The sequence below is a fragment of the Rhyacophila brunnea genome, unplaced genomic scaffold (genome assembly GCF_057557595.1).
Source record: "Rhyacophila brunnea isolate RB1 unplaced genomic scaffold, BYU_Rbru_1.0 scaffold_1, whole genome shotgun sequence".
Lineage (NCBI taxonomy): Eukaryota > Metazoa > Arthropoda > Insecta > Trichoptera > Rhyacophilidae > Rhyacophila > Rhyacophila brunnea.
The window spans coordinates 33173976-33196967 of NW_028232751.1; the positions used below are offsets into that span (position 1 = coordinate 33173976).

General features: G+C 32.6%; 1 protein-coding gene across 1 annotated transcript in view; it reads left to right on the plus strand.

Moving 5' to 3' along the window:
- The first annotated feature begins 421 nt into the window (after window positions 1–421).
- LOC147079696 (uncharacterized) overlaps window positions 422–22992 on the plus strand; it is a 195850-nt gene continuing 173279 nt past the window's right edge. The window contains exon 1 of the mRNA XM_085943345.1: window positions 422–766. The gene's annotated coding sequence lies outside the window, so the exon portion shown is untranslated. The remainder of the gene's footprint in view (window positions 767–22992) is intronic.

Genomic DNA, 22992 nt, shown 5'->3' on the forward strand with positions numbered 1-22992 from the left:
CGCCCGCCATGAAAGCTGGAACGCCCACTAGCGGGCAGTAGGGACCAGGTTGGTAACCCCTGATGTATACATACACCCGAGAGTTCTGGGTTCGATCTGGTGGAGGACACAATATTTATGTGTTTTTTCAAAAGCCTGGGTGTTTGCGATTGTTCAAAATTACTAACAACCACCTTGTACGAAAAAGCAAGGACATGGTTATTAATAATTCAAAAAAATGTGTCATACAGCATAATAATATGCAATCATGTAATGTGTAGGTTGTGTATTATATGCACGTATACAAAAAATAGCCGGCAGGGCTCAGACGGCATGAAGTGAGTAGGCATTGGACGTTTTAGTTGGAAACATTCTTCAAGGCGCATGCGCATGCGCGGAGAGAGCGCACGCGCACATGCTCTCCACGAAACATCGGCCAGCCGTCAGCCGTCAGCCGACGGACTATTGTCAGCCGACAATTATTCGCGATACTCTTTTTATTATCGATTTTATTTTAGCCGCGATCTTGTTGATAGCCGAGACGCGGTTGTACACGCGCGCTTATTTTGGCTCTTAAAATGTTCCCCAAGTACCTCGACACTCGATTGTCAAACTCATGACGTAATGCAAGTTTAGTTTCGATCGCTCTAGTACGGAGTGAGGACTGTTTTGCGGTGCATTATTTGTTTACGTCGGTATTGCGTCAAAGTGTCCTGACTGTTGATATAATATCAAGTGCAGTAGTGGGATGCGACCGGCGGAGAGTGCAAAGAATCCTTCTCCAAAGGTGAATCGTCAAGAATCTATATATTGTTTTACCCATCTGTACCTAATTATTTTGGATGGCCGCTTAGTAGCGGTTTCGTGTTTTTCACACCGATCGTAGCTGTCATTCTAGGACTTACCTAACATTATTTATTTTTATTATGATAAAAAATATAGTCCACATTTCAGCACGAATAATAATGTAACTGCACACCTGATATAATATGATTAAGTTTATATATACTGTAATTTTTAAACGTCAATCGTGTATGTTTTGATATGAAACACGGGTAGGTAGGTACCTACATTGTAAATGTCAGATGATACTATGTTTTCTATTCGATGTAAAATGGAAATCCATGTGTACGAATTTTCTTTAAAAAAAATCTACCCCTGCAGTGGATACTGCAAAATTCACCATACATCCATAAATCTCGGCAGATTAACCTAAACAATCCCCACTGCAGTATTGCATAGACTCGAAAATCGTGTGATCTAGATTCTAGTTATTAGTAAGTATTAGATTTAGTTTAGAGCTATCCTAATTAACTCTTAATTGAAATGTGCACATATCGTGTTTTTGGTAATTAAATATTCATCGCCTGACAATGGATGCCAATTACATAAACATAAAAACATGGTAATTAACTTACAGTATTTTCCAAAAATATTATTATTAATAGTCTCGATCTAGTACTATTGAGTACTATGCAGTAATTGCTGCGGCATTTTTGGCAGCGTATTTCATTTGCTTACCATCTTTTCCCCCATGTTTCGTTTTCCGTGATTCGTTCAATATTGACTAGATAATATTATTAATATGCCACAATTTTATTTGAATCCATATGACGATAATGAATGATATTAACATTCTTCTAAATCCGAGCACATGCAAAATATTATAATGATAATAATATAAGGTATGTAGGTACCTATCTACCTATTTAGTATTTAGTAACATAATACCTATTCAAATACAATTTATTTCCACGCATATAGCAGGTACATACTTACTTATTTTTATTTGTAAATGCTATTCGATTTGATATAATAATATACGAATTGGTAATAATTTTATTAATTATTGATTATGTATCATAATATTTACAATAAGAAAAATACCAGCGCCGCAGGATGATAATGTCCATATAGGTAGATAGTGCGTAATGCATGATGCGAAACTTAAAAAATACCGTCGTAGAGGGCAATATCTAAATATTTAAATAAAAAAAAAGATTTTCCGGTCTCAAAATTTGCAGCTCTTAACCTACTTTACATTCCTATCTCCACGGGAAGTCATTGTAATGATTAAGGTAGGTACCCAATTATTGAAAATGAATAACTTATATTGATTATCATTCTGCTAACTTAAAAAATGAATGTGCTACGCACTCTTGTGTCATATTCATGGCCCCCACAAAGGGGGGGGGGGCTGACAGGGCCTTAGCCTGGGGGCCCAGGCTCTGGAAGGGCCCGGCGTGGCGAATCGACCAGGGGCCCGATTTCCTTACTATCGTCTACCGCCCGCTCGAGCGTGTATTGGCTGACGTCACAATTACGTCATGTCGTCTGGTGCCACACGAGACGATAGTTAGGAAATCGGGCTGCAGATAAGTAATTTAAACACACATCACAAATTCTCTCGAATAGTAAAAAAAGTCGCTTGCGATTGCTTGCGGCGCTATTTATCTTCAATATTATTATCATTTAAAATTATGTGGTTGTAAGATACAATTTTTAATTGTGTATCGATACTCGACAACTCCTTAATTCAAATATATAAAAAACACTAAATATACACATTAATTTTACCGCGTAGGTACACCATTTGTGAAAACGCTACTGTAGAGCGTCACACTGCCTTTACCTTTAGCTATAGGTAGGGGGCCCGTCAAAGATCCTAGCCTGGGGGCCCGCTTCATGATGTGGGGGCCATGGTCATATTGCACAAATCGCGCTGGGTAGTTCATGGCTACATCGTCCCCAGTCGCCCCATCACCCATTGCATACCATCAATGTTGTCGAAACATTGATCGTATTATTTTCAGTAAGAATAATATATAGTTGTATATTATTATTCAATATTGATGGACTTAGGTACTTACGCGGATGTCATACAAATTTACCTACTAACTATTGTTGCAAATATTGAAAGAACATGTTTATACTTAATTAAGTAATGCCAACGATTGTTTGCCGAATATATGGGCATTTTCGCCAAAGTTTGTACATGTTTGAAATTTGGGTAATATTATTTTTTCACTCAAATTAACCATTTTTATATAGCTAGCAGATTCCTTGTTCTATTGCTGAATTGGTGATAGCAATTTTTCAGCAAAATATTGATTAATACAATATTTATATCATTTTTATTATGAAATTGGGCATAATAAGTTTCCGTTCCGTGACTACGAAACTTAGCTTTTAAAACATGAATGAAACACTTTTTATCACTTAAAAGAGCTCTATTAGATTAAAAAAACCATACACTTCAAAATAAAACTACAAATAGTCAAAAAATATTATTGAATTTTAATTCTTGGGCACATTTCGTTCCCCTCCGTTACCCTATGTCTATAATGGCAGAGCATTTTTCCTTTAGTATTTGAAAAAACCAATCAATGTTCGTTCTGCTATTTTTTTAAAGACAATAATCACTTTTACTAAATTTTATTGGAAAAATAAATAAGTTTCGTTATTTAATAATCAAATGAAAAATAGTTAACGTTCAACTTTTTTGGGGACATTTTCGGAATGGAACGAAATGGTAACGGAGTGTAATTTGTAAAGCTTAAGTTACATGTTACCATAAAAACAAATTTTTGTTTTATGAAATTTATTTGAATTTTTTGATAGACAGATAAATATTCAACGTGCGTCAAAATAACAAAACAAATCAAACTTAATCACTAAAATAGACATATTTTATAATAAATTTCACAATACTTGTAAAATAAGGTAGGTAATAATTTTGACACACTATACATTACCATAACTTTATTTGGCATTTATATTATTTGTAACTCAGATAAAAAATATTTTTAAGCAAATTAACAATATATGAAAAAAAAAATCAGCAAGGGATTCAGACGCGAGTTCCTAGCGCGGCACGGAGTATATAACTTTTACGAAAATAATTATAGTCAAACTCGGTTATTACGATCTCTGACATAGCGAGATCTCGGATGTAATAACGAAACATTTGTTGACAATTGGTTTATGATTTTCGCCATACATTTAATTCTTTCACTGTTATAACGAGCAACTTATCGGATATACCGAGCTAAAATACTGTTAATGTGTCGACCGTTTTAAAACATTTCGACCCTAAGCAATAAAATCCGATTGGACAGGATGCCGCCGGGGTCGGATTACGTTTATGACACTAGTAAAGTGTCTAAGTACCTACCTTATTGGTGTTTCACCGACAATAATAAAAAAGTATCCACGCATATGGTTGAAAAATCCAAGGTTTGTGAAGTCCGTAGGTACCTACCAGCGTTAATTACAATAAACAACTTCTTTTGTAGTTTATGAATGCCATGCTCGTTTCGGGGATTTTTACGATGGTTTCCAAATTTTTTATTTTCGGCTTTTTGTGTAATGTGACATGCTCATTTAAAAATACCTATTCTCTGATATAACGAGTAACGCTTATAACAAGCAAATTCAGTCGGTCCCATCTTCCTCGTAATAACCAAGTTCGACTTTATGTTGTCTTGAAATTTAATTGTATTCATCAACATAAAATGTAGCTATACAGGTTGATTGTAATCAAGACGTACTTTTCTGACATTTCGTGAATACCTACAGTTCTAGGTATTAAATCTAATCGAGTACACATTTCTGTTAAACGTGACAAAAAAATACTTTTTCATACATTTTTATAAATTTCTATGCCTAAAATGTATGGAGAAGTTTTAAAATTTTGGTGGCGTATAACAGAAAGAGTATGACAGAGCCAGTGCCTGTCTCGCAATTATTTCAGTCTGGTGTTTTTTCTTTTCCTTCTGTTGTTTTTTTTTATCTCCATACTTTTATGTGCGCTATTTTTGCGTATTCAGACATATCACATACTTTTTTAATCTTTATTATATTATTATATTATAGTCAGGTTATTTTTTATATTTTTTAATGAAAATATTTTTGTTTTTCATACGAACAGACAAAATAATTTTTTTTATAATCTATGAAGAACTAAACACACACTGTAAACCCAACTTTATGCATGCCATTTCGTTACTTTTACATTCCACATATACGTTACCACCAATATAGTTTCGGAGTGGAAGTAACGGATTCTGTTTCAGAAGTGTTTGAAGCCAAAATTTAGCTTAGTTTTATTGTTAAACCTGCGATATGTTTTATTATATCTGTAGTATGAAAGATAAGCTCCATATGTGTAGTATGTGAAATAGAAATATGTGTTTTCTTACCTTATAAATCGTGGTAACAGTAGTGGAACTTCTTAAATGACCAACCCAGAAAGCAACCTGTTCCGATAGCGATACCGACACACACCAACAATTTAAAGTGTACATGGCGATCAGTGTTATACAAAAATGTTGCTACATTAAAAAAAAACATATTTATAGTGAAAATTTTTCGCCTTCATGCTAAAATCGTGGTAACGGAATGTGGAGTTCCACTTTTTCAAATATCCTGGGACACACTTTAAACGTGATTTTTTTTCAATATTGGTACAAATTTACGAAAAAACTATATATTTTCCAAAAATATATAATGTAAGCTGTTGAAAACACTACGAATTTAATTTTACACACTCAAAATTAATGACGAAATCAGACTTTGTTTATTTGAATTTATGGGTGGGACATGGTAAAAACGCACTACCTTTCGATCTAAATAATCAATTAAAAATATATACAGGTCAGATAGTTGTATTTAACTGATTGAATAGAGTAAATTAATAAATTTGCATGTTAAAAGTACATAACTTTCCAACATTTTATAATATAATAACTATGAAAAAATCAATCAAAGTCATGGGACATGCCAAAAACGCAATGTACAAACTTTGGCGAAAATGCCCATATAGTATGAATTTAATATACATACTAATAACAGCTAATGTTCTTAACTTTACTGGAGCAGACAATTATTATTATTGAATCGAAAATCGTGTGCAGTGTCAGTGATAATTCACCGTTGCCAACTTGGCATTTTTCTTGCCAGATTTAGTATATTTATGGCGTTAAATTTAGTGTTTTTCGACATACTGAACAACTTAAAATTTCCCAAATAAGCTAGCTTACAACTTTACTTGAATATCAACATTCCGGCCTTTTGTACCTCATAAGGTGTATTTCTATGATGCAAAGTTCACTTTCAATCAGCATATTCTTAACATCAGTACTAGAACTAGCAAAATGCTTGGTTTTGTTATGAGGGTTTCAAAATCATTCGAAAACGTCCGAGTGCTACGTACATTATAGGTATCATTTGTGTTGAGTATTCTTGAATATGCCAGCATTATTTGGAGTCCTAATAGGTCCATCCACACAATTAAGTTGGATCGAGTCCACAATAGATTTCCTAGATTTCTCTACACAAGAACATACGGGTTCTTTCCTTATGATAATGACAATAAAATGAATTTCCCCACTCGTTTTCTTCTGGGTATGCTATCAATGCAATCCCTGTCTACCCGAAGAGTGATTGTTCTTTTAAAGCATTTCTTTTTACTTCTTCGTGGGGTCATTTACAAATTACTGGCAAATATTAATTTTCATGTTCCCACCAATATCACTCGTAGCTCCACGGTCTTCAAGATACCTCGTCGCAGGACAGATGTTATGTTTCATGATGCTGTGTATCGTGCAATTAGCTTATTTGATGGCACCATAAAGGTTGATTTGTTTTTTATTAACTATATAATGTTTGTGGACGTATTAAATAGGTTAAATTTATAATTGTATATATTATCAATTATCATATTTCTTTAATATTTACACATGTCGTCTTTTTATTGTTATTTGTAATTAAGATATTTTTATACATTTGTATTTATTATGTATTATGGCGCATTGGCCAATAGCTGTAATGTCGTAATACTCTTTTTATAAATAAATAAAATAAATAATAGGTATCTTATATAAATTAAATTTAATGTAGCATACGATATTGAAGTGAAGACTAAATTTCGTACTAAGGTACATTAATTTTTAGTTGTATAAATCCCGGGAGGCATAGGACATCATGTCCATTTTGACAACTTGACAGGAGAGCATAGAAACGATTTTTTTTGTTTTTTGGATGTTTTTGAAACAAAACGCATTTGTTTAACTTTCTATTTTATTTATTTGTTCAATTAAACCTACGAAGATGTTCAGAAATGAAAAATTTAAATAAAATGTATAAAACAATTTATAATAGACATGGTGTTTTGTCCCTCTAAGTAAATACTTACACATACCATTGTAGAAAGATTGGACATGATGGAGGAATTTAAGAATAATATAGTAAACGAAATATTATTTTATTATACTCCTGAAATAAAAATATGATTTACATTATTCCACCAAAGAGTAAATATGATTCTTTGTCATCAGGAATGTCACATTCAGGATAATCATAGAACTGGTCCCAAGTTTAAAATTTTTATAAAAATCATGACAATATGAAGGCAAAAAAGTCTTCTTCTTCGGCCTTATCCGCCCCTTAGCTGGACACATATGACACCGCGAGGCGCCTCCAAGAATCCATGTGGCTCACCAGTCTTTTTGCATCATTCAAGATCAAATCAGCAGCTCCGCCGTATACACTATATAGATAGTACTTAACGGCCTTCCAGGACGCCGGCATCCGGTTGGCTTGAATAACAGGCAAGCCAGGTTGGAATTCTCTTCTGTAATTCGCAGTACGTGGCCGAGCCAGGTGCAACGTCGCCTCTTCACTCTCGGCGTGATGAGAGGCTGCTTGGTGCGTTCTCCTATCTCCTCGTTGCTTCTAAAGTCCCACCGCACACCCACACCGCAAACATCTGTTTTCGTAGCTCAGTATACGGCTGCTCTGACCCTTCGTAAGGTGCCATGATTCCCTACCGTAAAGCAGCACCATCAGAATGCAAGCGTCGAATAGGCGGCATTTGGTTTTGACCGAGTACAATCGTGAGTCCCAGACATTCCGCATCGAGTTGAATGTTGCTCCAGCCATTACCATTCGGGCAGCGAGCTCTCTCTGCAAAATGCCATCTCCCGTCATGTGTACCCCCAGGTATTTAAAACTGTCGACGCTCTCAATGTTTTGCCCCTCGCTTAATCAGAAGGAAATCTGGATCAGGACAGGTGCTGCTGCATAAAACGTTGGGTTTCAAACCAACGCGAGACGAGTTGTCATGCAACCTGTCGACTGTCTCCTGAATGTCCTCGATTGAGTTGTCGAATAGGACATTATATCATTATACATTTATCATTAATGGGTATGGGGGCTTCACTGATAAAATATATGTATGTTGCATGACAATATCGATGATTACTTGTTTTATCTTGTATGTTATGCAAAGGGTATCTTCTTCTTATTATACCATCCCCTAGCGGTGGTCAGCCACCATCAAGGCGATCTTAGCTTTATCATATGCTACCTGGAGCAGTTCAGTGGAGCTACACTCGCACCATTCACGGAGATTCTTAAGCCATGAAATGCGGCGTTGTGCTTACAATAACAATGTATTTCCCTCTATTTCAAATCATTCAAATGTTCCCTAATCGTTACTGTAATAAAATAATAATTCTTGGTAATAATAACATGTAAATTATGTATGGAGAATAAACTTGTGTGAAATTGTATGACTATAAAATTTAAACCAAACAACTCATTCTAACACTTCAGTACCTACTTATAAAAAATATCATTTCACAGAGCATAATGCCGGGTCCACATTGGCAACATGTCGCGCGACAACCTCGTTAAATTGTACGATAAGTATGATAACGCGACATGTTGCCAATGTGGACGCGGCATAATATCAGCTATTGTAGATAGGTTCATTATTAAGGGGGGACATGCTCGTCGAAGGTAAAAATTGAGTTTTTAATGTATTTTCAAACCATGATCCTGGACACTCCTTAAACGTTGTAGATAATCGATTTATATAAATTTGAAGCCTTATTATCCTTTATAGTTATTTTAAACATTTGATGACTGCATAAAGTATTTTTGTTACATAAAATAGTATTCTTTTAAACCTCTAGCTCTAATGTTTTAGAATATAGTCATATTTCGGTACATAACTGTGCAGTGGTGTTAAGATTTTTTACATTTATTATTTTTTAAACGCATTTATAAAACCATTAGTATAATTTATTACGAGATAATTTTTGTAAAATATTCACGATAAAAAATTATATTAATAATCTCTGTGATCCCAAATTTGACAAGAATTAGGCAATTTATTAATCAAAAAATCGGCAAGATTAACACATTTAAAGATGATTCTAAAGATACTTATTATAAGCTATGTCTTTGACCATTCAAGTGTGGTAAACATCTTATGAATAATGATTGCTTTATAATAATTATTGACCTAAGAATAAGGTAGTGTTTTTTTGAAATACGCCATTTCTTTTGGCATTCCCCAGTAGTTAAGCTACAACATACGGCCGTAGCCATAAATTGACAAACTATAATTAAAGTAGGGAGTAAAATTATGTTAACGCGCGTGTTTGAACATGTACCTAACCGAATTTTTTTTTATTTTTTTTAAACGGTACATGTTCAAACACGCGCGTCAATATCATTTTACTCCCTACTTCAATTATAGTTTGTCAATTTATGGCTACGGCCGTATTTTGTAGCTTAATTACTGGGGAATGACAAAAGAAATGGCGTATTTCAAAAAAACACTACCTTATTCTTAGGTCAATAATTATTATAAAGCAATCATTATTCATAAGATGTTTATCACACTTGAATGGTCAAAGACATAGCTTATAATAAGTATCTTTAGAATCATCTTCAAATGTGTTAATCTTGCCGATTTTTTGAATAATAAAATGCCTAATTCTTGTCAAATTTGGGATCACAGAGATTATCAATATTATTTTTTATCGTGAATATTTTACAAAAATTATCTCGTAATAAATTATACTAATGGTTTTATAAATGCGTTTAAAAATTAATAAATGTAAAAAATCTTAACACCACTCCACGGTTATGTACCGAAATATGACTATATTCTAAAACATTAGAGCGAGAGGTTTAAAAGAATTCTATTTTATGTAACAAAAATACTTTATGCAGTCATCAAATTTTTTAAATAACTATAAAGGATAATAAGGCTTCAAAATTATATAAATCGATTATCTACAACGTTTAAGGAGTGTCCAGGATCATGGTTTGAAAATACAATAAAAACTCAATTTTGACCTACGACGAGCACGTGGGCCGTTAATGTAGGTGTGAATATTTACCTGGTGGTAGACATTGTCTAGGATTTTGAGCTGATGTTGACGCCAACAACATTATCCATTTTGCACGCGAACTCATTATTTCCTTATAAACTTAAAAATGAAAAACTATAAAAATATTGTTACTACACCAATAATACTAAATTACAAAAATATGGGTCTTTTATATGAAAGTAACTGCTATATTTCGTGAAATTTGACACTCAATAATCATCCAATATCAGTTACCTACCATAGATTAAAAGTGAAAAAGTTCTTAGAGGCATACAACGATATGTGGATATAATGTCATTGGAAAAATAAATAATTAGAGGCATATAACTACCATAATGTTAGATGCCCCGGAATGAAAATGGATATAGGGCCATTTTAAACACTACTACTTCTGTTAATATACCGAATTGGAGATAGTGTTATTTATAAATGTTATACCTATTATACCCTTCCCTTACATAGAGGGAAAAAACTTCAAGTTTATTACTATGTTGAAAAGTTATTTTTGGTAAAAATGGACACGATGTCCTATGCCTCCCGGGTACAGTAATTAATTGTAAAATATTAATCTTTGTTCGCGTGAAAACAAAATCGAAAATTAGGACTTTATTAAAAAAAATGGTAGTTTCTGGATACATCTTATTAATTTTGAGAACATTCAGCATTATTTTCTAACCCTATCTGGCATATTTTTGTGAATGTTAACAGCTGTTTAGCAACATTGGTCAGTATGTAGTAAAATAAAATATGTTGTACCTACCTAATGTATTCTAGTGATTCTATAATGATATAAGAAGTCTTGAAGAAATTATGTTACATATTATTATGTATGTAATTACGAGATTGCTCGCAGAACCATACTGACATGGAGTGAATTTGAGCCCCTGAATAGTAGATATCTACTTATTGTCAAAAAATATTTTCATTGAGCCTGAGATGTTTAACCAATGTGTCTTACCATTGTTGTACATGTGGAACATGGACCTTAAATGTATAAGAAATCCAAAAACTACGAGTAGCGCAACTTAGCATCGAAAGGTGCATGTTGGGCATAGTGCGGAAAGATCATAAAGAACACCAATGGATAATGAGTCATACAAGAATACGCGATGTGATTGAAATAGCCAAGCTGATAAGTGGCAATGTGTGGTCGACGAGTGGACAATCAATTAACAAACGCAGTCATAGAGTAGTACCCAAGGGGCACTAAACGACCACAGGTACGTCATAAACCCTGCTGGTCTGGCGAACTCATAAATGTCGGTGGATATAGTATCTGAGTGCGAAGAACTAGGGACCGAGAAGAGTGGATGTAGTTAGGGGAGGCCTTCATCCAGCAATGGATCGACCCCGGCCGATGTTAAGCGAGTTGTATTTGTTCTAGTACCTAGTTCTAGTCGTAGTTGATAAAAATATTGATATTCTAATACTGCGAATGCCATCGTCTGTCATCAGTAGGGATCGCAATACCGAATGAATATATCAATACCGGTATTTCTTATTGAATACCGGTATTCGTCAAAATATATTATAGGAAAAAATAAGTACCCATCAATAAATATGACTATTAACATCTATTTAAAACACTACTTTATAGCAACCTAAAGTACCTTTGTAAATATGCATAGGTCATAATATTTTACAACAGCTAATTTTTACAAATACAATACGTCCGGGTATAGAAAAATCTCTCCGAAATTCAACGTTTGTTGCATATACTACCAAAGTTGGATAAATAGTTATACTTAACATAATTGGAAATATAAGCAATTAATATTTTTCGAAATATGTTGATTCATCGCGACAATTATTAGTCTATGAGTATATTTGAGGGATTTTGTTTTAATATTATTTAACCTTTGTTAGGTTCAGTCAGTATATTTGCATTTTGACAGCATAAAACTTATACATTAAATGTAATATACAATATAGTAGTAACTAATATCAAAAAAATTATTTTCAATTTGGAAAAAAATAAATGTGTATGCTTTCTTAATACCGAAAATACCGGTATATTGGATTTTTGAAACCGGTATTTCGGTATCGATAAATAATTGAATACCGGTATTGCAATCCCTAGTCATGAGTCGATTCACTACTGGATAAAAGTTTTCCCATAGCTTCTTCCACTTTTCTCAGTCTCGAGTTCTTCGCTGTCATAATCCAGCGGATTTTTGGTACCGCTAGGTATATATTATATGACTGCGTTTGTTTGCCCATGGTTATCAACTCGCCGAGCGAAACATTTGGTCTAACACCATTTCTTCATCTTGGCGAATTCTCTTACCGCCTACTCTTATCTGCCTCCTTATCCATTGGGTTATTTAATTATTTTTATGGAAAGCTCTCCCGTATGTGAGTACATATAGCTATATGACAATGTAAATCGACAAAAGTGCTATTTCTACGTAAGGTACACATTTACGTTCTTCAATTTTTTAAACGTTGTGTCTACCTAACTAAGGCGTAAGGCAGTGTTTCCCAAACTTTCGACACCTGTGTGCCCCTTCTATAATTTTCGTAACACCGAGTACCCCTTGTCAAAAAAATGCATACTTTAATAACAATCAAAATATATTTATTTTTTTTCTTTTTTAGTACATAAACGAAAAATAATATTCATTCATAATAAAATATAAATAAAAGTTGTATTATAAATAACATTATAATCAATGAAAAGGATGAAATTGTTTATGTTGAGACAGATCATCATACTTTGGTTCCCTGGTTTTTAATTTTAATCTGAGATGCGGTTCCACATCCGAAAGCCTGTTCCTTTTTTTGACTGATGCTGAAAAGCAACTTCTCATAGATATGAAGTTGGAAAAGGCAAGATATGTTTCAGGACTTTCTCTGTTAAACCTGGGTACACATGTTGTATTTGCAACTAGAATGATGTTTAAGTACACTCCTTATATTTATTTTTATAGCTAATTCCAACAATTGCTCTTCTTCCGCATGCGATAAACCTTCTAGTATGGATGTTGTATTAACTGATGTCGTATTAATGCTTGCTGCACCAAGTGCCAAAGCCCGGTGCAGGGCGTACCCCTACCAAACTCTTCCCGTACCACAGGGGGTACGCGTACCACACTTTTGGAAACACTGGTGTAAGGTATGCGTATGTGTTCCTGTTGCGAAGAATCAATTTGTATTGTCTATAAATGAATGGTTCACAATATTTTCACAATGGCGACGCACCAGACGTATTCGATCAACCAATGATCAAACCCCCATTTGACATGTTATCTTGCATCTCCGGTTACACACCTGTGTTGAAACAGAGCGGATGAGAACCCCTGGTATTTTATATAATAGTAAGTAGGATATAAAAGTCTAAACATTTTTCCTTTTCGTACTTGGCCTCAACTGACATACACATATTATAAAAATTCAAAGTTTGATTATTTTCCCCGCCATTTCCAATTTTGAATTTTCACTTCAGATAAGTATATACCTAGGTATATACATATTTTAGATTAGTTTTTAATTCCTTTCGTGTGACCTGGTTGCCAGAATTATTTTCATTTTGACATAGAGATAAAAATATAAAGTGATATTGAAGAATGTACATACCTACCTAATTACATATTATTATTGTTTTGTTAAGTATGATAAATTTAATGTATATAAATATATATATATATATATATATGTATATATCAATGAAGCAACCTCGTGCGAAGTCGGGCACTTCAGCTAGTACATATATTATAATATAATAATATTAATAATATTATAACATAACAAGAATTTTTTTAAATTTATTTTGAATATATAAATGTATTATTATAACATTACTTTTTGCATTTTATATGGAAGTATTCAATATTTTTTTTCAAGATCCTCATATAATTTATTAAAAATCATCAAAAATAAAGTAGGTAGGTATGTAGTCGTCCTTATGTATTATGTATATATTATATATTTGTTTGTGTATGATGTAATAAGGCACTGAAAGTAATTTTCAGCGGACTTTCTTGTAGAAGCTATTATTTATGGACGTTTATATAATATATCATATTTTGGGTCTTTGGTCATATTTTACCACGTTTTTATTAGCTCGTATTCTCGCTTATCCAGTACAATTTTTTTATTGGATGATTGAAGATTTTTAACTAACTTCCCGACTAGCTAGAAATTTGAAACTTTTAGAATATATCAGAACACGACAATGCATTATTTTAATACGTTTAGCCATTTTTAAGCAGAATTGAATTCATTACCACGTTTTTATTAGCTCGCATTCTTGTTTGTCCAGTACACATTTTTTCTTGTGTGTCCAGTCCTAGCAACTAAATTATGAATATATACGTGCGTTACTATGGAAATCAATATGAAATGTCATTTTGACATTTCAGTATTCTATATTTATTCAGTATTTCTATCAAGTACAATAAAAAGTTTTTATTAAAACATAGAATTGTCAAGTTTGGATGATTCAACAGAAAATTTAAAAACGCGGTATAAAAAGTTCTTTTTATCTTGTAATTATTTAATTCTATATTCGAAGTCTATTTCAGTCGGTGATTATGCAAACACAAGATAAATTATTGAATCCAGTCTGTACAGACGGCCAGATGATAATATGATCGATGCTTTCATTTCATGAGGCTGAAAATCCATTACACTTAACATAATATATGTAGGTACTTATATTCAAATAGCTGATAATACATTTTTCTCTTCGACATTCGAAAACGTTAATAGATAATAATAATATTATACATTAATTAATTAATTAATTTATTTATTTATTTTACATATTGTGGACATTACAAATTATAAGTTTAAGACGTTCACAACATGACATAAAAAAGAGATAGATACCTAGTATGTTATTAAACAGTAGAAATATGTACATACAAAAATATTAATTATATAGGTACATGGAAATACACCGGATGAGTTAAGCAGACCCTATTTTAAACATTACGTTCGGCATAACAGCTAAACAAATGCAGTTATACCAGTGAGTTTTAAACTTTTTCGTTTCACGACGCTCTGCCTTGTGTAAAAGCATTTTTCCTGGACGCCCAAAAATAACAGAATGCGCAGTATTTTTCACCACTCAGTTTCTAAAAAAATGTTGGTCTATCTAGGGCACAGCTACCCCGGTGCACATAATAGCACATGATACCACTCCGCAAATGTTATGTGAACTGATTAGCAACTTCTGTTATACATGTATTTCTTCATAAACAAATAGGCAAAGATTAAAAAAAAGATCTGATCTAAGTGTATTATTATATATCTAATATCTACTATTATTATCCTAAGAGATTTTGGAAAACGCACAAATTTCTCATTTAAACGACACTTTATTGTTATTTTTATATATTCACTTCGATATGTGCGCTACCGAATTATCTACCGATTGAATTGAACAAATTTGAGAAATATCCGATGATTTTACAGAGACGTGACATTTAAAATCCACATTTTCTTACATATTATTATCGTATTCGATTCGCCTTCGATTTTTAATTCAAATGTTATTATGTACGCATTGGCGAACATCATTTTTTTCCGGTGAGAAAATGGTAATCTTCTTCAATTAACTTTGTACATATTGTTTGTGAGCGCCGTCACTCATTTAAGTACATATAGTGCAGGATCCCATAGACTTGTCGTATACATAATATGCGGAACGCATTCTGACAATTGGAATAGGTTTTAGGGGTCACCAAGATATATAATGTCGATGTTGCCAGGCGATATTAGTGGTCAATTTTTTTTTATTGAGGTTTTAATTTTTTTTCTTATAACCCACCAAAAATTGTTCTGAGTTCTTCAATAAAACCAAGACGGGATCAGGGATTGATTGAAAATGCAATAATTGTACCATGCCATCGGCATGGTCGTAGAACGGTCCGTCCCGTTTGAAAAAATTAAAATAGCGGGTAGTGAAATTGTTCAAAATTATCGATTCTTAGGACCCTTCTTGGCTTAAATTATTTTATTTAGTAGCATTTTTGTATATAATCACCTAAATTGGTTTCTTTACTATGTCTATGCATATGACATTCGTTTTAGTATTATGGTTAATCCAGAAACAGTGTAGGTTGCATATATAGGTAGGTGAATAAATGAAATAACGATAACCACTAACCACACTAAGTACCTACACATTTATTAAAAAAAAGAAACAAGAAGTCAAGTGTTCAAACTGCTTTAGGTATCATGATCACAGTTTTTACAAACAATACTTACACATTTGCACAATGATATTCGTGTCAAAGCCGATTTCTTATAACTACGTGATAATGTACGACAGTCAGAATTACATTTGCATGGTTTAACCAAATAATTTGGCAGAGGTTCATTCGTCATTTGTCTTGGATACAAATTATTTTCTCATAATTGTTAGAAGTTGTAGGAAATCAATAGGCTCAATAGTGGATCAAATGAGCTTTTCCATAAATAAACTTGTGCTGAAGCCCTTATGATAATCACATCTACTGCTTTATATACGAATGATTTGAGATGTATAAACTTATTTAAATGCACATGATTTAATGAAACATTTATATACCTACACATATATTGTATTAACATGTCAGTGGTAGCAATCGACGATTGCCAGGTGTTCTGCTAGGCCTAGTAGACTGTGGTGGAGTCAGACGATATTCTGAAGGCCAGACTCCAGAATATACTATGCATATGACCCCAAATTTATATTGGCAGTGACGACATGTACCTAAATCATAAAACTCAAAACAAAAGACAAATCAGCGAAATGTCAAACTGTCTGAGGTGAATGAAAATCCACCCCGAAAGGAAAACTATGGAGCCGTCTATGCATACTTCACAATTATATTAAAATCCAACAACATGTCTAAACCAAACCATTGTAGTTTGGGTATGCTATGAGTGATCCGACAAAAATAGTGGACACTTTTTCAGTCATACTTCTGTGTTTTTGTTGAATTAAGAATTCATATTACAGATGGTGTTGATTAGTTTTTTTTTTTAAATCATTAACCCCTGCTTAACCAACCCATAATCGATAGAAAATATTCTTCTATCTATAGAATATCTAAAATTATGTCTGGTTTAATGGGATAATTTTGGATATTTTATACATATACGAATATTTTTTTACTATTATCTACTATGGTAGATACGCTTTATTTACTATGGATTTAATTTAATTAATATTAATTAAAACTAACAAAGACTGTCAACACATTGTAGACTTAGTTCAATGAAAACAAATACGTTTGACTGACAAATTTTAGTGTGCACTATTTATGTCGGATCTTAACAGAAAATCACCACCCTTCGCCACTGGTAGGCTGATAAGGCAGCTAACCTCAGTATCAGATTTTAAATTTATGTCAACTAAACCATATTACTATTATATTCGTGAAAGTATTTTTGAAATCTGAATAAGCTGATAAATACCTGTGGTTGCTATTCAAAGCATTGGGGGGTCACAAACTGGCACAACAATGGCGACCTATTATTGTGATCGTGCATCAGATTATTTGAAAACTTTTGAATACAAGATAGGTACCTACCTAGACCTTTTCTTATTTTCTATAACAAAAGCATTGAAACAAAACACTATTTGGTTGTTAAGGGGTCCTAGCAACTAAATTATTAGACAAGCTCGTTCCTATGGAATTCAATGTACACAATTGTCAAAATTTAATTTCAGTTTTTCGATGGATGTTAGGGGCAGGCTCGAATTTAGATTTAGAAATCCCAATTTATTTGTCACATTTTATAAATAATAAAAATATTTTTCAACCCATACAGTGTAGCGTAATATTTGCTGTTTTATTTATCATGAAAATAAAGTTAGTTGAAAAATACGAATGCAAAATAAGATTTTCAAATACATATTATTTGCGCTAATAGAATGTTCATCTACCTACGTATGCAAAAAAAGGAGATAATGGTACCTACTATATTAACTCAGATTACAATAGAGTTTACAATGAATATGTATATTCTTAAATACACCGAGATACTTTTTATTTGGATACCTATATTGGCAAAACATAGGGTTTTTGTACAGCCTTGTTTGGAAGAATTGTGAGATTGACTTGTAGCTTAACTTAATCGGTAGACCGGTGGTCATTTTTTGCTTTATTTCCATATCTATAGAAGAAGGTTTTCTTCAACATCTTTGGAAAGAATTGTTTTTTTTCAAACTATCCGATATACCCCGTGAATTGTTGCGGTACCCAATAAAAACTAAACAACTTCTCTCAAACTCGCTAATGCGGAAATACGTGGCAATGAAGAACTAGAAAGTGATTGTATTTATGTAATACTAAGTTAATTCGTAGGTAAATCTACTATGAAATGTGTAAGAAAGCTCGAATTCAAGAATAAATTTTATTATCTTACGATCCAAATTTATCAATATGAATGAACGCACGTCGAAGATTCTTGAACGATCTGCGTATTTATTAAAAGCGAAGACAGATTGTTTTATATAACATAAACAAATTAATAATCATTGATTATACAAATAATCGTAGATGGATACCTACTTATATTAATATATGTCAAATAATATGCCACCCACGATGATTATTATTACTAAAGTATTTTTTTTATTCAACGAAAAAATCACAAGACTTAAGAATGCAATATTTCAAGTATTGAACATACATAATTTTGAAAACACTTCTGAAAAAGTATATTAGTACCAATAGAAAAAATCTTTTTGAAAAAAGTAAGACACCCCGCAGGAATCGAACCTACATCTCTCGGGTATCGCGCCCGCCCTGCATAGACCACTATGCTATAGCTGTCATACTAATTACGACAAATTTTAACTATTGGCTCTTATAATACTTTCTGAAGCGCTACCCAAATTGAGCTACGAATTGAACTTGATTTATTACTGTTAAGTTAATCAAAAAATCAAAAGTGGATGCGCTATCAATATCTTTCATGTAAATTGTACATTATAGTTTATTCGCGTATATATTTGCAGATATTGGGGGGTTATTGCTTCTTAATTTAGAGGTCATTCAGTTCCTTGGTTTGTTATATAATAATTATTTAAAATAGATCGCAATCCATTGAATCTACATTCGGACAAAAAAGTTTCTTATTGATTTGACGTCGTGTCTCTTTGAGAAGCTGTCAATAGTTGTGTCATTCAATACTCGTGGTACAAACGCTTTTCGTTTTGTTCGAATAAGCAACTGGAGACGCCTTATAAAGAAAACGGCTTGAATTCAGCGTTTCTCTGTGTACTTGGCAGAGTTTTACAACATTTTCGCCAACACTTTATGAAACTATTAGTTTAAATGCTTTATCAAATAGCATGACTGTTAGGTATTTTATAAAGCAGGGTAGTGACTTCCCTGTGTAAAGTGCCGCCCTTAAGTTTACTTAAAATACCGATCCACCCACATTAAGTCAAATACGAGTTTCGCATCCGAAAAAAAAACGCATTGCCATGAAGAAAATTCTCGAAACGTGTAATATTTTACTATGTTCCATTATTTACCACCACTTGTAATGTGTCGCCCTTATACAGCACATCGCCTGCCCTACACTCGCGGGACGTTGCTAAATCAGGGAATATGAAGGCAATAAACATCCTTTCATTATAACTCGTAATTATATGCCACAAGTAAAAACGTTATCATTTCGAGTGGATAATAACAACGCTCGTTGGTGCCAATGATATGATAATATTATTATGGTAACCCATTAATTAAGCATATTATCTTGTAAAAATGGTATTCTTTTCTTCCAAAATGAACATTGTCAATTTGCAAATTTGTCCACCGATGAATTCTCCTGGAGTCGGTGGAACCGAAGTGTCCTAAAATGTGTAACTTGTAACCAAATGAATGCATTTTCATATTATTTAATTATACCACAGGTATTCCTGAACTTTAAGTTTATTTTAATATTAATGACATGGAATAGTACAAAACTTAAATCCATTAGAATAATGACAGCGGTCTTTCGTCATCTTATTCGTCCATTTGAATTGTGTTAGGATTTATTCCTTGATTCGTCTTTTCCGCTCGTCAGTTTTCGCTATGAAGCCATATTATGTCCTTAAAAAATAACAATTTGTGTTATGGATTTTGAGATATCATTGCTTTCAAATACGATTTAACTCCAGATATACCCACGACTTTTCAACCATTCTTCAATATAAACATATTGTTATTTATAAATTTCCGCGCGATGATCGATGCTTTCAAAGTATTAAAAATCACTCGTAAAATTAATTGTGGACGAAGATTGAAAGATTATAGAAAAGTGGGATGACTAACCAGGCAACTGCAATCTGCATATATATCTACGTATGTGCAGCAATGCTCAGGGACGACTTAGCGTATAGTGCATTGGTAATTCTTGAAAGTTGATATCTATTAAATACATTATGTTTCGTTTATGGCGTTAACTTTTCTGTCAATTCGTGGTGAACATGCATTGTATTATTAATTTAAATAAAACGTAATTTTATAGTACTAATTCCACTTTTTATATTATTATGCAACATTACAAAACATTATGTTTCATTATATTATAAGTAATTATTGGGAGATTAAAGATTGTAAAACGAAATAATGTGAAAAGAAATCTTTGTCCCTAAAACTGATTACTATGGAATAGTTACTAATAGTACAATGTCAAAATTAATTAGAATTTAACAAAATATAATTTAATTACCTATCTACAAAACTATTGAATTCATAAATTGACAGCATGGTAATATTAATAAAATAATTAATATGGAACAGGTTTAGTTTTCATTGTGGCAGTTCAGATATTATTTTATTGACAATTTATTGATACAGTAAAATACGAGTTCCCCGATTTGCGTAGACCTAAATTGATATTATTATGAATATATAAAGCTGTTAATAAAATTTAAATTTAATATTGAAAAATTAAAAAAAATCTAGAATCAAAAATGATGTAAAATAGGTACATAACATTATTTTTTAGTTATTTTAATTAGGAATATGGCAGGTAGGTACATGATTATTGCATACAATATTGCTTGCGTTGGCTCTGATTTTGCTAAAATATTCATTAGTTGTTTATTTTCACGAACCAAGTTGACAGCATTAAACGTGTTTATAACTAAATTGCAATGTGATCGATACACATTTATTCACATTATAATAACATGATACTGTCTTATTAAATTTCGAGCATCAGGTATGTTGAACAATTATGATATTTGATTTGTAAATACTAAACTGCTTGGATGTGAATAAAATATGTAGGTAGTGTACTACAGATAGGATCTGGATATAGGTTAAAAATAATAGTTAATACACACATTTTTTCTATCTATTTTTTTTTTTTTTTTTTGAAATCTTTCTATATAACTACTTCGTGAAAAACAGTACCTACTTACTAAAATGAAATAAGAACACAAGTATTAATAAAATATATAAAAAATCACCTGCGGCGCTGAAGGAAACCTATATATTGTCAATAATTAATACTATAGGCATAGGATGCCGAAATCGAATGCATTTGTTTTGTATGTTTATCTCGACATAGTGTGCATTTAATAGTGCAATTCTCTATAATCAAGACTAGACAATAAAGTGATTTATTCTATGACACAGGCCAGGGTTAACTTGTTCCAGCTTATATGCCATAAATCAAAATTAAATATTCACATTTTAAAATCTTCATAGAACTATAATCACTGTCAGAAATAGCCCAAAAATTTTACCTTTTTTAATGAATATTTTATCGACTGTATGCACGTACTTTATTACAACTATTTTTAGTAATGGCGCGCTTGCGCTGAAAAAGGCTCCCCAAATTTTAAATGTTTGTGTGCCCCAAGTGCTGAGAGTAGGAGCTCCGAACGGTTAAATCCGCCCCCGACTATGGTAGGTATTTAATTAATATTATTTCTTTAGATACAAAATTTCACGCTCATCAGGAAAAGTGATGTCGTGCGCAATCTCGCAGTTTTCGCTAATATTGTTGTTCGTAGACAGTTTTCAATACCTAGGTCAGGGATGGCGAACCTATGGCACGCGTGTCACTAGTGGCACGCGAGATGATTTTTCATGGCACGTGAATGTTTTATGTTAAAGAGAAAAAAATAGACACTTATACATAATTAAAAAAAAAATACAAAAAGTTTTACAAATACCTAAATATATATTATATGTTATTAAAATGCATATTTTATTCGGTTTTTATTTTACCAATAATATTTATCAACCGATGCGCAAACGGAAACGACGAAATTCATGCATAAATGACAGATCGCATTGTATAAAAAGTAACAGGCAGCTGATACTCTTCAACAATAAGCATTATAAATAATTTAAATTGCATGGATGGGTCCTTATGCGTCACATATAATAATATTATAGCACTGACCTCTTCAAGCGACGGGGTAAGCCGTGACCCGAACCTCTGATTTTCAATCATTCTATAATGCTTGAGACCATTGTAGCGAGAGGATGCCTCATCTGATCCGAGCAATTTTGGCGTTAATTTGTGCGTAAAGAATTTTCGTTTTTTCCCGCTCGAACTACTCGAAAAACTTCTCGGCACGTCACAGTCAAAAAATAATATTTGGGAAATTTTGGCACGTATACGTAAAAAGGTACGCCACCCCTGACCTAGGTACACTAAATAATTTTCCTCCTTCCTTTACATACATAGAAAAAAATCGAGTCACATCATATGTATTGATCTATATTTGTAAAACAATAAGATTTATTATTTGCATTGTGACCAAATTTTGCTAACTTAAGGTACTTAAATCGCAAATCTCGGGGCAACGCCCCTCCTGCATATATTATTTCATTAATTATACAACAACTAATTTTTGTACTATGATCAACTTACC